Here is a 16305-nt window from a genome sequence, read left to right as displayed (position 1 = left end):
TTGGCAGGTTGACAACGAGACGTAAGTTTGTTTATGCGTTCTCCAAGATACAGAGTCGCCAAATAGTTTTATGACGTATCCACTCGTCGTATGCGAATCTTTGCAGTCTGCGAAACTTGCGTCCGAATAAGCCGTCATGATTTCTGTGCTTCCTTTAAAAGTCAGTCCTTTCTTTCTAGTTCCATTGAGGTAACGGAAAACTCTCTTGACCATTTGTCTATCTTCTTCTGTGGGATTGATCTGATGTCTACTTAATACGTTCACTGCATAAGATATATCAGGTCGAACAGTGTTTGCTAAGTACAGCAAACTGCCGACTGCTTCTCGATATGGGAAATCTTCTGGCCTATTCACACTTTGCTCTTCTTCGTTTCCAGATTCTTCTCTGTCTCTTCGTTGCTGATTTATGACTTGTCTCGTCACCATAGGTGTCCTGCACTGTCGTGCATTGTCGAAACCAAACCTCTGCAGTATTTTGTTCGTATATTTGTCCTGTGTTAAACGAATGATTTGATTTCTTCTGTCTCTGTCGATTTGTATTCCCAGGAAATTATTTGCTTCCCCTAGATCTGTCATTTCGAATTCGGCTTTAAGCTTATCACTCACTTCTGTAAGTTTATCGACATCGTTGCTTGCCATCAGCATATCATCCACATACAAAATCAAAAATAGAAATTTGCTTTCACATCTCCATATGAAAAGACAGGGCTCACTTGGGTGTTCCTGGAGTCCTATTTTTGTAGCAGTCTCTGAAAACCTCTCATACCAGCGTTTGGGACTAATTTTAAGACCGTACAGGGATCTTTCTAACTTGCACACTTTGGTTTTCTGCCTTTGCTATCACTCATTGGTTTATTTACAATTTTCCAAACAAAGTTGTCATTCATCGACTTCAGTTCCTCTTCTATTGCTTTCCGCCATTCTGTGCTGTTTTTGCTCTTCAGAGCATCTTGGTAGTTGGTTGGATCTTTGTAAATTTCTGCTAACAATGCATGATATACTTCATCCTGATTTAGATCCACAGAGCAGTCTTCTTCGTTAAAATTTTCCTGTCCAAATCTGATTTGATTATTTGAGTCATGGGGCACCTGCAGTCCTGTGAAACTAGTGTCATATATTAGCTTCTGTCGTTTCGCTGGTAAGAGCTCTTCCGTATTTCCTGAACCAGATGTTTTCGGCGGTCGTCCTCTCTTTCGTTTGACGATTTCTCCCTTCGTTTTTGTGCTTTCTTCCGTCTCTTCGTCGAACTTCAGGAGCCAGCAGTCGTTATCAACTGTCGTTGTAACTAATTCCCAATTCACTATATCGTTTTTCAGGTATCTGTCTTTGTATACCAGTCGTTCATGGAATCTCACGTCTTTGCTTTCATAAAATTTTCCGTCTTTAGGTTTCATCAGGATAAATCCTGTGATTGTGTATCCCACTAGAACAATTCGTTGAGCTAACGGACTGAACTTCGGGCCGGAATTTCTTTGAATCTTCATGTATCCCAAGCACCCAAACTGTTTCAGTTGTTCGATATTGAGATTCTTATGCGGCGCAAATTTTACCAACGGAGTTTCCATTTCATTCGACCTGTGAGGTGTTCAGTTGTAAGCATAAACTGCTGCACTCAGAGCCAAGTCCCACATGTTCTCTGGGAGACCGGAGTCGAACATGTAGACTCTTGTCTTCTTTGCGATTGTTTGGTTGAATCGTTCTGCCGTCCCGTTGTGCTCCGGTGTATCCGGGCTAGCTAGCTGCAGTTCGGCCCCCAGTTCCTTTAAGACCTCTCGGGTATGGCCACCAGTGAATTCCGTACCTTGGTCAGACCTAAGATAACAGAACTTGGCGTCATACCCCAAGATGTTTCTGGCGCTCCGGACAAAATTTTCCAGGCAAATCCCTGTATCACTTTTAGCTTTCATTGGATATGCCATGGCCATTCTTGAGTAATCATCCACAAACACTGACACAAACTTATAGCGTTTGGGGTATGAAGTTGGACTTATGGGACCCATGGTATCCGAATGAATAATTTGGAGGGGAGCGGTGGATCTCACTCTAACTGTCTTAGCCGGAAGTTTGTTGAATTTTGCCTTGGAGCATACATCACAATTAGCTATACTGTCATCAAATATAACTTTCTTCAGATCTTTGCAATTTGGAAATTTCTTCTGAAATGCCTTTAGATAAGCGAGGGAAGCATGCCCTAATCTCACGTGCCATAGGATGGCCTCGTTAATGGGGCTTGTTTTTTCAAGAGTTCTATAGCTGTCATTAATGGGTGTGTTGTACACGCTTATTTTATTAGAATTCAGAAGCTTACGGTCATTGACTGAGTTATCAAAGCAAGATCCTATGGGATGTAGTGCCAACGGATTTCCAATAGCTTCCTCTTGCTCGACATTTTTACTTAAGTCTCTGTCTTGTTCACTGTCTTTTGTTATAGCTTTGCTTCGTGTATTATACCGAGGTTCACCCGAGCCATTCGTCACTAGATATGCATATTTCCTGTCAAATTTGTTTTTATCTTTATTGTGAACATTTAATTCAACAAGCCAGTATGGCTGTCGATAGACTCCTGTGACGAATGACTCGTTCGAAGTCGGGTCAAATATATCAATTTTGTTACTATCGAGATATATGGCCAGGCCTGAATCCACAAATTTTCTCAAAGAAAGTAAGTTTTCCGACAAGGATTCAGAGCAGATCACATTATTTAATGTCAGATCATGGTTATTATTTTTACCGACGATGGTGCCTTCTCCCTCCGTTTTCAAGTCTGCCAGAGGATTACTATTCGCGCACTTAATTTTGCTTGTTTTATTACAATTTAAGCTCTTAAATACTAGCCGAGAGTTGACCAAGTGGTCGGTCGCTCCTGAGTCAGCGATGAATTTAACTAGATTGTAGTTGTCGGTCTTTAATTTATTTGCAGAACTTGAAAACAGCGAAGAGGCAATGTCGCTTTGCTTCGAAACAGTCTTACCTTTCTTGTCATTTGTGTTTCCACTCTGTCTTTTTGTTTTACTTTCATTTTTACTAGTTTTATGACTGTCCCTTTTCTGTCTTTTGTTTTGGTTGTTATTTTCACTGTCATGCTCCCTTTTTCCCCTTTTATTTGTCGAATTTTTAGATCCTTGTCCGTCTTTGTTTTCCCGTCTTTTGAAGTCCCAATTTAAATTTTTCTTCTCACTTGATTTGGCAGCCCTGCAATTTTTCTTATGCTCCATGAGGTTCCGTTGAAGCCTTCCGCAGGAGTAGCACTTTCTCATTCCTGCGTCGACCGGGCAGTTATAGGAGTGGTGCCCGTAGTCATCGCACCGATAACACCGTTTGTTATCGTGGGTTGAGTTGGGCTGGTGCACCCGTAGCGCTGTTGCAGGCGCAGTTCCCCCAGCAGCTCCGGTCCTCTGTCGTCTCGACTCTGTCTTTAAAAAGAAAGATTTCAAACGGTCATAAGTCATCCTTTTTCCTTGCGCATCTTCAATCACAGCGTCGAGGGTTTCAATCTGCGCTACGTTATTAACGACGGCATTATAGAATGCGTCACGTATTTCTTCTTCTGACAAGGGTTGTTTTCCCTGTAAATTTTCGTAGCTTCTGAGAAGCTCTTCAAATTTATCAACGAAATCAGACCCTGTCATTTTATTTGGGAAATACCGAAAAGTATACAGTTTTCGTCTGATTTCATTTGACGATAAGTTTGACTCGTTTCTTTTGATTTCTTTCAATTTATTTAGCAGTTCTTTGGGATTGGAATAATGAGCAGTCTTTAGATGGTAAAAGTCATCAATGTGATTGATTATAACATGTCGTACCCTTTCTTTGTGATCATCTAATTCTTTGGCAGACAGAAATGTGGGAAGCTCAACGGTATCATCCAAGACGTACAGTAGTTTTTTAATTTTTAATTCTGAAAATAATTTATCGAGAAACAATTCTATCTTTGTTTTAGGGGTTAATTTATAATCATAACGGGACGGTGAGTCCGTTTAACAGTTCGAGTTGGAACCTTTCACTCCGATCAAGATCAGTCGTTCTGTCATGCAGTACTCGATTTAGGGTTCTTTCCGAGAGTGGATCAATTTTGTGTTTACGATTTTGATTTGGTTAAGGTATTGCAGTAGAGTTTAACGCGTCTACTCCAAAATTTGATTGACCTACCTCTTGAGCTGTCATAAAGTGTTCCAGTCGTTCGGACAACCTGGACATTGTCGCCACTGCCTCTTCTAAGGCCCTTATACGGGCAACGGCCTCAGTCGTGGTCTGTACAGCACTCTGGTGCTTCGCCCTCTGCCGTTCTTCAAGCCAGCCAATCCGACGTCTCAGGCTGTCCCTTTCTTCCGCGGCCCCACTCCTTCTAACTAAAAGTTCATTTTTATCAATTGCCTGTCGTGAGTAGTTATTGATAACTTGTCTTTGAGTGACCAGTTTATCTTTTTCTCTGTCGTATTTAAAATTAACGTTTTCATTCTTTATTATTTTCGGCTTTCCCGAGATAGTTGAACTCGTTGATTTCTCTTTTGGAACTCTGTCACGATAATTTCCGAAATGCATTTCGTCAAAACTCTCATCGTCCGTCCTTTTATCAGTCAGAAGTTCAGTCTTTTGCAGTTCCGTCGTTTTAAACAGTGCTTTCTTTGAATACCCGGGCGAGAAATCAAGCGCGTCCAAAAATTTTGGGACTTGCAAATTTTCAGTCCTTTTTGCAGACAGGGATACAACGCCGCCAGAGTTTCTAATTGTTCGCGATATTTTGTCAAACTCTGAGGGCTTAAAGTTACCCTTTGAGATGGCTGCGATCGATTCTTTCTTATTTGCAAATAGAATTAATCCGTCTTCTAATCTCACAGATAAATCTCTTACGAGATCTTCTCCGCAAATATCCACACCGAGTTGGAAAAGTCGCATATACGCGTCGATCACATCTTCATCTAAAATAAAGTCGTCATTACGTAAGTTTACCTGTTTATTTCTAAGAAGGGATACAACTGGAAATGTACAAGCGTGCGTAAACAACGAGACACAGTTGTTCATGCACACTGCACACGTTACCACTTTGCGCGCGAAGAACAGGCAGGTTGGGCCGCCCCTTCCCCACGCACACGTAAACCGTAGAACACATACAGTCCGGCACGCCGGGATGTAATTAAAGGAAGAAAAGATGGCGCATGAGCTGCTCGTACATGCACACCCATATGTGAACACAACATATGCGCGCGCACTACGGGGCTACAAAGAGGAAAGAAACGAGCCGACCGCCATGATTGCGCCGCGGTGACGGCGTTCTGGCACACAGGTGTGACCAGGCGTCCCCAGCCCCAAATCGGCGCCTCGGCCGCCCGCGACAGCAACCACGGACAGCGCCGCCAATCCGTCCGTGCGCTCGCTCACCTCCTCTTCCAGGGCTAGGCCCAGCCAAAAGGCAACGAATTTTAAGCACGAAAAATGACTGCCCCCTTAACACAATTACAACACAGGACTCACTAATACCTTGGCATGCTGCGTCCTTCATGATCCTTCCTCTTCCCTCCTGTCCTTGTATCCTCGTCTCCGGTGACACAGCTCGTGCCTCCTCCACGCCTTCCGCCGCACCTTCTAACCCAGTTGGGGCCACCTCGCTGTCGTTGGCCGACGTCTCGCCGTCATTCACTCGCACCTCTACCTCGATCCCGATCTCATTTACTGGCACTTCTGCTTCGAGCCCAATCTCATTTACTGGCACTTCTGCCTCGAACCCAATCTCATTTACTGGCACGCCGCTTTCTTCACTTTCACTCATTTTAGTAGTTGCTAGATGGAAAAGAGAAAAACGCGTCAATCCCGGCGCAAGTCCCTTATCACAAAGAAAAGCCCCGCGCAGTGGAAGCGTGCCTGGGCCCATAACCTATTGAGATTTTAATCCACTGCGTGAGGCCTTCAGGATTCGGGAAATAAGCCAGGAAGGATAACAAGAAGGGAAAAGCACTAAACACTTTGTAGAGAAATCAGAATTATTATTATTTAGAATAAACCGTCGTAATACCGTCTTTACAAACTGTTCTTACGATTAAGTCTTAACTGGCTAGAGACTAGCGATCAACTGAACTGGCCTGATGCGCAGCATCGGGGCTCGCGTATGCACAGTACATATGTAATAGCAGAGATGGCGCTTTATACAAACTCTTATTCTAACAGTTTTCAACTCCACTTGTTATGAGATAAATACTGTTAAGTTACGACTTGCGTAAATAAATGAATTTTATATTTTTATTCCGTTTTATATTATATTTATTCCCATGATAAAATTTTGAGACTCTTAAAAGAGTCATACTTTACGAAAGTCGTCACCTAACAAAGCTGACCGTGTATTTCGAGGCTCTCAGGAGTGTCAAGTGACAACCGAAGCGAGGAGCCACTAAGCCTAAACACATGAAGTCAGCAAGTACCGGCCCCATAGCAAGTAAGACAAAGGTCACTAAACTAAAACTTCGTGCAAAGTACATTTCTTAGCACGGCGTTTTAGTTAGTAGCCCGCTGCCGCTTATCAAGTGTAGTACTTCATTAAATAGGTAGATTGCTAAACATTTTTGTTAAAAAGTGACTGACTGTTTTTTTTCCCTCATCACTTTGTATGATCAATTTGTATCTAAATTAAATAGAGATAAATTAATTAACAACAAACCGAATAAAGTAAAAGCGATTTTAATTATAAAACTGATTTACCTGAAGTGGCTATTAATAAATAGAGAAAAGAGTCAGACGACGGATTGACAGCTACGAAGTATAAAACAACCAAGGAGAATAAAACTAGGTATTTGATCTTCGATTATTCTAATACACATACATTAATATAAATAAATTAAAAATCACATTATACTAAGGAAAGTTAACAACCGAATAGTTGAACATACTGCTGGTTCCACGGCCCGTCAAGAAGCGTGAGACTCAAGTCCACAAACATCCAGCTTTCATTAGATGATAAAGTTAAAGAATTACGATTCATGATTTAACAAATACCTTGAAAATGTGCTGAAATCTGACTATGCCTGAATAGTGTGTAGACTCTTAAAATGACACTATTTTGGAAGTAGATAAATGTAGAGAAAAATGCTTTGCATGAACAAAACAAAAGAGCGCAATAAAATTTATAAGAAAAAATCGTCTGCTCAATTTTAATAAGGTTAAATTTTGAGAAAAACAGATAATGGCACATCAAACTACAGTTTACAGTTGTACGTAGCACTATCTGTGAGACATTTTACTTCTGTCAGTGGTATAGAAATATGTATACACAGTATTTGATTGAGTGTTGAAGAAGTTTTAAAAAATGTAAAAAAATATAAACGACATCTCTTTTGTCCTTTGAAAAAAATTTTAAAACGTATACTAGTTAATACCAATTCAACAGGTAAAATAAATAGTATTGTGTTTGTTTCTCTGAGTACATAATTTTTTAAATAATCACTATGACAATCACCTTATCGTATTTAGTATTTCTAGGCAAATTACTTAAACATTAATAAAATTTACTTTTTTTTCAAATCTAAAGATCATAGCAAGAGATTTAACTTACAGCACATCGCATGTTATGTGTTTACGTTCTATGAAGAAATCTCTGAAAAAAGTAAGGAAATTAAATTTTACTTCAATGTATAGGATTTTAGAAATTAAAGAAACTAATCAAAATAGCTGTATTTTAAGTAAATACTTCAATCAACTCTTACATCTCAAATTATTTCTTTACTTACAAGTTCAGAAGACGAAGAATTTAGTATGACTGTGGTTTAATTAGTAGCTTTAAATCTCTTAATACCTTCTATCTTAGCACCATTGGTTACGTAACATGAGGCAGTATAATGATGGTATGCAGATGTATGGTCTACTGCTTAGGCTATCTCCCTAGAATATACGTCCTCCTCCATAGTGTGCGTTACCTTGTTGAAGATCGTACTACTTCTAGCCTAGATCGAGTAAGGGAGTTTTAGACTGACGGCATACCATCCTTTCTTACATTGCTCTTAAATTCTCTATCCTTCCACATAATCCTGGAAACTCTCATGTGTATAAATACTGTCACACTTCTGTGCTTTGGACGACCTTTGTTATTGGCAGAGGTCTGGCGATACCTCCAGACTTTTGGCAAAAACGAAATTAGGATGTCAGACTAAATGCATGATTTGAGAGACCTGGGTATCTCTATCGCTAAAAAAATTTTACAGCTAAGAATAAAAAAGATGTGATAAACTTATTTATTTGAGATCCTAGACATTAATATATTATATAGGGGGCATCTTTCTTACGCACCAGCAGGTACTCTTTTGCCCAGCTAGAGTTTGAGGAATGGTGGTTGTCCACTCCTGGCCTGTATCTGGGGGTGATACGATACGGGAGATCTCTACTCATACTCACTAACATTTGTTCCCAGAAGAATTAATTGTTCCCAGAAGAAAGTAGATGGCTTGCCATGTTTACCGTGCAGTGCGACCCGTGAGTGCTCAAAGAAAGGTCCTGAGCAGTTAGACGATACCTAGGCAACGTGCCAAAGTATCCCGAGTAGTCTTCAGCTCCTGCTGACTGCAAGGTGGCAGCGAATGTACAAGGAGTCCATGAGGAAAACAAAAACAGGAAGTACTCTCGTCGAGCTAAAAAACACCTCGTCCAAGCACCACGATGTGTTCACTAAGGCACTAAAAATGACATGGCGGACGCTGATGGCATCAGGACTCTCACCTTGCACCTGACCTAGAAGATTGGGGCTGTTCCCTCCTGACAAATCTCACCTGAGATTTTATCTGATTTCTCATGTGATTTCTCACCTGAGATCTCATGCCAAATTCCCATCTGAGATCTCAGGTGAGATTTTGGAAAGAAAAATAAATAAAAAAATTTTGTGCAACAAACATAATTTATACATCAATAGAATGATTACCTAAAATATCAAGAGTTACAGGAAAAAAAAAAAAAATTCGGCTTATATGGGACACGAACTCGAGCCCCCAGTTTATCGGGCAAGCATCTTACCGCTTGGCCAGAGAGGATGAGATACCAGACCGACAATTTACGTCTATATAAAGTGTAAGTGCCATGTGTTATTGTTTTTCTTATTCACAACTGAATCATACAATAATTAATAGATATAATTTTTTCCAATCTTAATTCCGATAGTTAACCAATTAAATAATATTCAGGAACATTATTTTCTTCACAAAAAATATTTTCTCTCTTAAAATTACTCTTAAAAAAGCTTTACATTCAAGTAGGGCATAAGTTTTTAATAATAATTATAAAAGTTTATTTAAATGTAATAATAAAGAAAAACTACAATAAAAAACAGGGGGACTTAATATGTCGTGAATAAATTATTTAAAAAAAAATCCAAATTGCTTGCGTGTGTTATGTGGGATTCCAAAGGTTCGGGGTGCTTAATAACAACGCGGCAGTTAAACTCAATCAATCACTTTATTGCTATATTCCTTGAGGGAAGGCGCTTTGCTGTCCCGAGTGACTTATTGTGACTATCCTCCTTCTAGTTCCGACGTTCAAGAGCCCTGTGGCCACTGCTGCGGGCTTTTTTATGCTCTTTCTTCCCCCACTTGTGCTCCTTCCTAATACTTATAGCTGAGGCCCATCCCACGTAGTATGTTCCATACTGTACGTGACACGTCCGAGGCCGCTTCGTTTTCGCCCTCGACAACGTTCTTTTCTGTACCACCTCGGAAATGATTGTTTAAGGGAGTTCTATCCTTGAAGAGCGAGACGGAGATAGAGGGCATTATCTGTCTCTTTTCTTTTTTTTCTTTCTCGCTTTTCCGATGTTGGTAGCTCTGTCAATCAACGTTACATATATATATATATCGACTCGGCCGCTACTGTGCAGTGTGCAGACGACGAAGCAGAATCAAATGTAAATATAACCTTTTTAGTCATACACAAAGTATAATGTCGCCGAAAAAAGAACAAAGATATTTTTGGAAAGGAAAACGTGTGACGAAGCAAGTGCATGACAATCGATCGAAACAAAGTTTAATAGGTAAAAATATTAGAAATATCTATGGATGCAGGACTGGTGTTTCTTCCACGACGATTCCCAAAAAATCAAACTCTGTTGCCATAGAGGGTCGACGAATATTTCATCTGCAAACGTTTACAGACAGTATGATTTGCAAAAATTGCAGATCAAACTTATCTTTATCCAATACACTGTCTGAAAAACGTCATGGTTTGGTTTCAACATTTTCAGTAAGATGTGAAAAGTGTAAAAAAGTACAACTGGTCCCAACAGACAAAAAACATATCACATCAGAGAAAAGAAAACATTTTGACACCAACACAAAGGCTGTAGTAGGTACTTATATCATCAATTTTTATTCTGTAAATATTGATTAAGTAACATAAGTATGGTGCATAACAAAATTACTTTTTCACAGGAACTATCAATTCAGGCATGGGTAACACTCATTTAAATAAGTTGCTCTCTTCGATGAATATTCCTGTATTCAATTGGAATACTTTTAAAAAGCATGAAAAAGAAATTGGAAAACCCATTGAGGAACTGGCTTGTGATAGTTACATTGAAGCTTCGAGCAAAGAAAGAGAATATACTATACAAAACAGTCTTGAAATTGAAAATTTTTTGTAGGCTATATAAATATTTTATCCTTAAAAAAACTTGCATGATGAATATGAAAATTTTTTATTTTTACACTTTTCTAATGGTGAATATTTTTATTTTTTTTTTTTATAAATCTAGTGCAATTGTTTTTATCAATGGATTATATTTTGTAATATTTTTCATTTATACATGATTTATTTATTTTGAGAAATTTTTTCACATTTCTTACATTTTAAAATTACTGTGTTTTTATTGTAAGATCTTGATTTACTTGTGATGATCTGAATATTTTTAATATTTTTAAATTGTAAAAAGTACAGCTAGTATAATTGAGCCATCATAACATTTTATTGTCATCTTTGATATCGTTGAACCACTATCATCGTATAATAGTACAATGTGTATAAATTACCCACAAATAAAGCTTAGGTTTTTTTTTATTTTATAATTTATTTTCATTTTTTTCAGACCCTCACACTTAGATAGATCCTTCATTTTTCCCAATACCGATAGTAAAAACCAAGTTTCTTCAACAGATACAGTTAGAGTCGCTGCTTCATTCGACATGGGCTGGACGACTAGAGGGACAGGACGGACTTATGATAGTCTATCCGGGACAGGAACGTTGATAGGACACTTTTCAAAAAAAGTTTTGTCATACGTTTCCCTTCACCGGCAGTGCAAAAAATGCAGTATTGGCCATAGCGCAATCGATCACAATTGTCGCTTGAATTTTGAAGGCTCGGCTAAATCAATGGAGCCGAAAGCAGCAGTCTTACTTACGGATGCAAATGAAATATTTAAAAAATGCAATCTTCAAGTAGGCATCTTCGTGGCGGATAGTGATAGCTGTGCCATTTCCGCTGTTAGTAATGCTTGCTCACATGAAGTTGTAAAATTATCCGATAAAAACCACACTAGTAAAGGTGTAGTCAATAAATTATACAAGATAAAAAAAGATCACAAAGAATTGACACCTGATTCTATTCGATACATAAAAAAATGTTTCAATTACTACGTTTCACAGAATATAGGTAATTCTAAAAGTATGGCTGCAGCTATAATAAATATTCCGAATCATTTTTTCGATAAGCATGATTAATGTGGGGATTGGTGTAACTATCAGATTGAAAAAGAAAGTTATAAACATAAAGTAATTGGAAATGGGTTCAGAGATGAAAGTTTATTTAAAAATTTGACGAGAATTTTTACTACATTGGCTAATAAGGTGAAATCGTTTGCGTCTGGTGCAAGCAGTAACGGTAATGAAAGTACAAACGCGATGATAGTTAGTAAAGCGCCAAAAAAAAAAATGTATGGTTTATCTTCTGCTGCCGATATTCGTGTTGCCAGTGCAATAAATAAAAAAAATTATGGAGAGCAATATATTGATAAACTGTATAAGAAATTGAATTTATCACCAGGAACGTACACGAAAAAATTTAATGAAATATATGATGTAAAAGCGGACGAAAGATATAAAAGATCATTAACTCGTAATTTTAAAAAACAACGATTATTTTTAAAAAAAAGAAAAACTGAATAAAGAACTAAAAAAGAACTGTCAGAAGGCGTTTCTTATCAGGCAGATGTAGGACTTCTTGAACAAAGTATTTCACTTGATACTGCTCAAGTCGACGAAAGTTTAAATAAGATTATTGTTATATTCGATCTAGAGACAGGGGGTTTGAGTGCAAATTCTGACATTTTGCAGATAGCATGTAAATATGATAATTTTGTGTTTTCTGTATACATAAAACCCACCCAAAAGCTTGAAGAAAAATCTAGTCAAATCACTGGTCTCACAAGTATCGACGGATATTTATGTTTGCATGGACAACGTGTTGAAACTATTTCACTCTTAGAGGCGATGATAAGTTTGTATCAATTTTTATGTTTGTTGCGAAGAAAATGCGTTATGACTGCGCACAACTGCCGATTCGATTACCCGAGATTAGTGAGAACTATTGAAAAAACTTATATGAATAAACATTTTAAGTCGGTTATACACGGATTTTCCGACACGCTTCCTGTGATAAAAAAGTACACTGGGAAAACTGGAAAAGGTGAAAATAAATTAGAAAATGTTGCTAAAAGTTTGAATATTGACACTAGTGGTGCACACAATGCCCTTGATGATGTGATCATCTTAGACAAAGTTTTAAAAAAAATTGGAGATAATTGTCAAACATTCATAGAATCTGCATGGACGTGGGAGTTTTTAGATGAAAAAAGCAATTTTGATAAGTTATTATCAAATGAATTACCTAAACTTAGTGCCTTCCATGAGTGTACCTCCCTTAGTACCAGAAAAAAAATCATAGCAGCAAGAATAAGTTTTGAAAATATTATTGAAGCGTTAAAAAAAAATAAATTACAAGGTTTACAAGAGCTTTTAGGAAGAGATAAAAATGACGTAATTAAAGTAACGTGCAATGTGGCTGTTATCACAAAAATTTGTGATTTCTTAGAAATATGTAGTATTTAATAACAGACAAAACTAAAATTTAAATATTTTTAAGCATCTTGTACAATAATAATTGAAAATAACTTTTCTGTGATTATGATAAAAAAGTGCGTTGAAGTTTACATTTACGTCACGAATTGTATTTAAATAAAGTTTGCAGTCCACGTGGACAAATCAATCTGAGTAATTATTTTATTTAACTTTCTTTTCATACAAACATATTACTTAATATGACGGTATTCATTTATTTATGTATCAAAGATCAATACTATTTACGCCCATGCATTCAAATTTTTATTTAACGCGCTTTATAACCTCATCCACCTAGTGTATTACTACCAACCTTGCAGCCGACTTGCCGTGAGCCAAACGTATGATGTCTATCTGCATTAATTTATTTCTTATTTAATAAGCACCCTTGCTAAATTTTCAAAATCGATAAACAATTTTTAGATATTCTTTTATCACTCACAATTTTTTCGTTCCAATCGCAATGTTAATCAGTACGTTATAAGTTATGCAAGTCAGAAAAACAGATATTTCCCGTAAGGTTACGTGTTAAAGTGCGTCAATACACAAATATTTATTTCTCGCTTCTCAAGCACCCTCATGTCTTGTAAATGGAACTGGGTCATTTGTAGGCTATTTTTTATCCGTACTTAAAATTTCAGCTCGATTGCAATGTTAATGTCATTTGGTGTAGAACTCCCTTAATTAGTGCCTGTATCATGTTGTTCGTGTTGTAATGTATATTAATCATATAAGAAAAATTAATGAGGTGTTCTTATAAACACCCTCGTTTCTTTTTCTTTTACAGGCTTTGATTAGTTTTCCGCAAGTTTATAACTGTGTTATTACACATATTGTTCGTATTTGAGCTCTTCCCTCTTACATAATAAATTGATAAATATGCCCTTGTGGGACTTATTTTCATTGATGATTATTCAATTACCATTTATTGCTTATTATTTAATTTAATATTTACTTATTTACTTACATATTTTTTTTTTTTGAGTTGTTTCATACATAATCATTCTCATCATCATGATTATTATTTTCCTTCTTTCGGTTTTATTTTACTTACAACTTTTGTTTTGTATGTTCATTTTCTTTTTTTTCCTTATTTCTTTTTTTGTTTTATACTATATACATGACATTTCACGCAGCGTCTTCCACGCAACGTGACAAAAATCTTTTTTTATTTTTTTAATTTTATTATTATCATCATTACATACGTATTCTTTTTTTTGTATTCATCCACTTAACGCATCATTGAAATAAAGGTATATCAACCGTTCTTATTTACTTATCTTATTACTATTTTCTTTGTCTATTTATTTACTTATATTTTTTCTTACTTGAAGATTTTTTTTTTCTTTTTTTTTTTCTTAACTAGACATCGTCAAGGCTTAGGTATTAAGGCTCTACCTTTAACTTAGCTAAAGTTTGTTTGTTTCTTATGGTAACTGTTTGTTACTGCCCGTCGGTTGATCTTCTTGTCGCCACTCACCCCATACTTGAATAAGTATTGGCTGTAGTGCCATAGAATTCCTCGGATTTTCATTTCTTGCGACATTGTTTCTGGTTTTTCTTCCTGCAAACATTCTATATAAATTTAGTATAAGTGGGGCCCCCTATTTTAAAATTCCGACCGATCCTGCAGCCGCCCCCAACGCTATTTCACCCCTAAAACATGAAATAGTTATCCTTTTTTCCCGTTCTCACTCCCATTTATCGAAAGCTCCTAGGTCCCTAGGTTACCCTTGATTAAGGAAAGAGAGAACAACTACGAGAGAGAGAGAAAAAATTCTACCTTCCTTCTTATTTTATTTTTATTTCTTTATTTTTATTTTGTTTTGACGTTCTGTGTTAATACAAATGCCCATGCCATACAATTCATTACACATATTTTCTTAATAATCATTAAATGCAATCTAGTATAAGGGCTTGACTGGTTATTACGGTAAATAGTAAGTGTAGCTCCGTCTTTACATTCAGGGTATATCGTTGCATATAATAATAATGTTATACTTATGTACATCTATATTTGTTACACCATGTATGTGTATGCTATAAACATAAGGTACATAATAGTCTTATTCCTTAGGAGTTTCTTTTTTCGCTCAAAATTTTGTTTTCTTTCCCACGTCGCGTGTTAGATACATGCGTGCCTGTATGTTTACAGCGTTGTTTTCGCCGATTCTCGCGACATCTGTGTATGTATTCGTTTATTGTACCTTTGGAAGGTACCGCATTGTATTACAGTTTGTCCCTATTTGGGTTGGGATGAGCTTGGAGGAGTAGATGATTTTATGATCGCACCTTTCCGTAGTGAGCAGTATGTCACGTCGGGACCAATACTTCACTCATTTCCCCTTACTTATACATTATCTCCTTTCATCGTCTCCTTCAATCGTGTTCCGACGTATTGTAAGCAAGCATACACAACGGCAATAGTTCGTCCCACTTTTCGGTCTCGCTATTGTAGGCTTTTAAGTATTCTGTAAGAACGTGGTGCATGCGTTCAATTGCCCCGTTGCTCTGAGGATGAAATGCCGTGCTCCCAAGTTTTTCAATTTTGAATAATCGCGTAAGCTTGTCCATCGTTTTTTTCATAAAATGCGTTCCTCAGTCTGATAATAATTTTTCTGGCGCTCCAAAGTATGCTAAAAATTTATTCGTTAAGGCTCTTACCGTTTCTTCAGCTGTTGCTCTATGTACCAGTATTAATACAATAAACTTGGTTAGCCAATCCTGTATTGACAGGACATGTGTATAGCCGTTTGTTGAAGGCTTATTAATTGGTTCGTAATAGTCAATCGAGATTTTTTTCAAACGGTCTGCTGGGCGTATCTGTAACGAGCATAGCTTGCTTTGTTTTTACGCGCACAACTTCTTAGTCTGGCATGACCTGCATCCAAGTATAAATTACCTTACATCGGCCCTCATGTTCCTCCAATAATAGTCCCTTGCTATCTTATTGTAGGTTTTATTCATTCCTTTATGACCCCCGATTGTTGATTCGTGAAACTCCTTAATAACCTTATATCTTTGATCCACTGGTGGTATAACTAAGGTGCTTATGTAAAAGGTCGCTGTGACCTTGAGGTTCTTGAAAGATTCCTCAAATTGTTCTACGAAGTAGATCGATTGGCTCATGTTAAGTATTGCTAAGTCACGTATCACGCCTATAGACTTTATTTTATTTATCATTACTAGTGCCTTGAGTGACGTAATGCATTTCTTGATGTCCGATTTT

At 37.2% G+C, this 16305-nt stretch overlaps 1 protein-coding gene across 1 annotated transcript in view; it reads right to left on the bottom strand.

Annotated features, from left to right (window-relative positions):
• Positions 1–16305, bottom strand: part of sotv (exostosin glycosyltransferase sotv) — a 727528-nt gene that overhangs the window by 37392 nt on the left and 673831 nt on the right. The gene's annotated exons all lie outside the window — the stretch shown is intronic.

This window comes from Copidosoma floridanum, unplaced genomic scaffold (genome assembly GCF_036245765.1).
Source record: "Copidosoma floridanum isolate Cflo_tuat_1 unplaced genomic scaffold, Cflo_Japanese_pri ptg000028l, whole genome shotgun sequence".
Taxonomy (NCBI): domain Eukaryota; kingdom Metazoa; phylum Arthropoda; class Insecta; order Hymenoptera; family Encyrtidae; genus Copidosoma; species Copidosoma floridanum.
The sequence above is the reverse complement of the archived record's forward strand: the minus strand, read 5'-3'. Positions and strand labels throughout refer to the sequence as shown.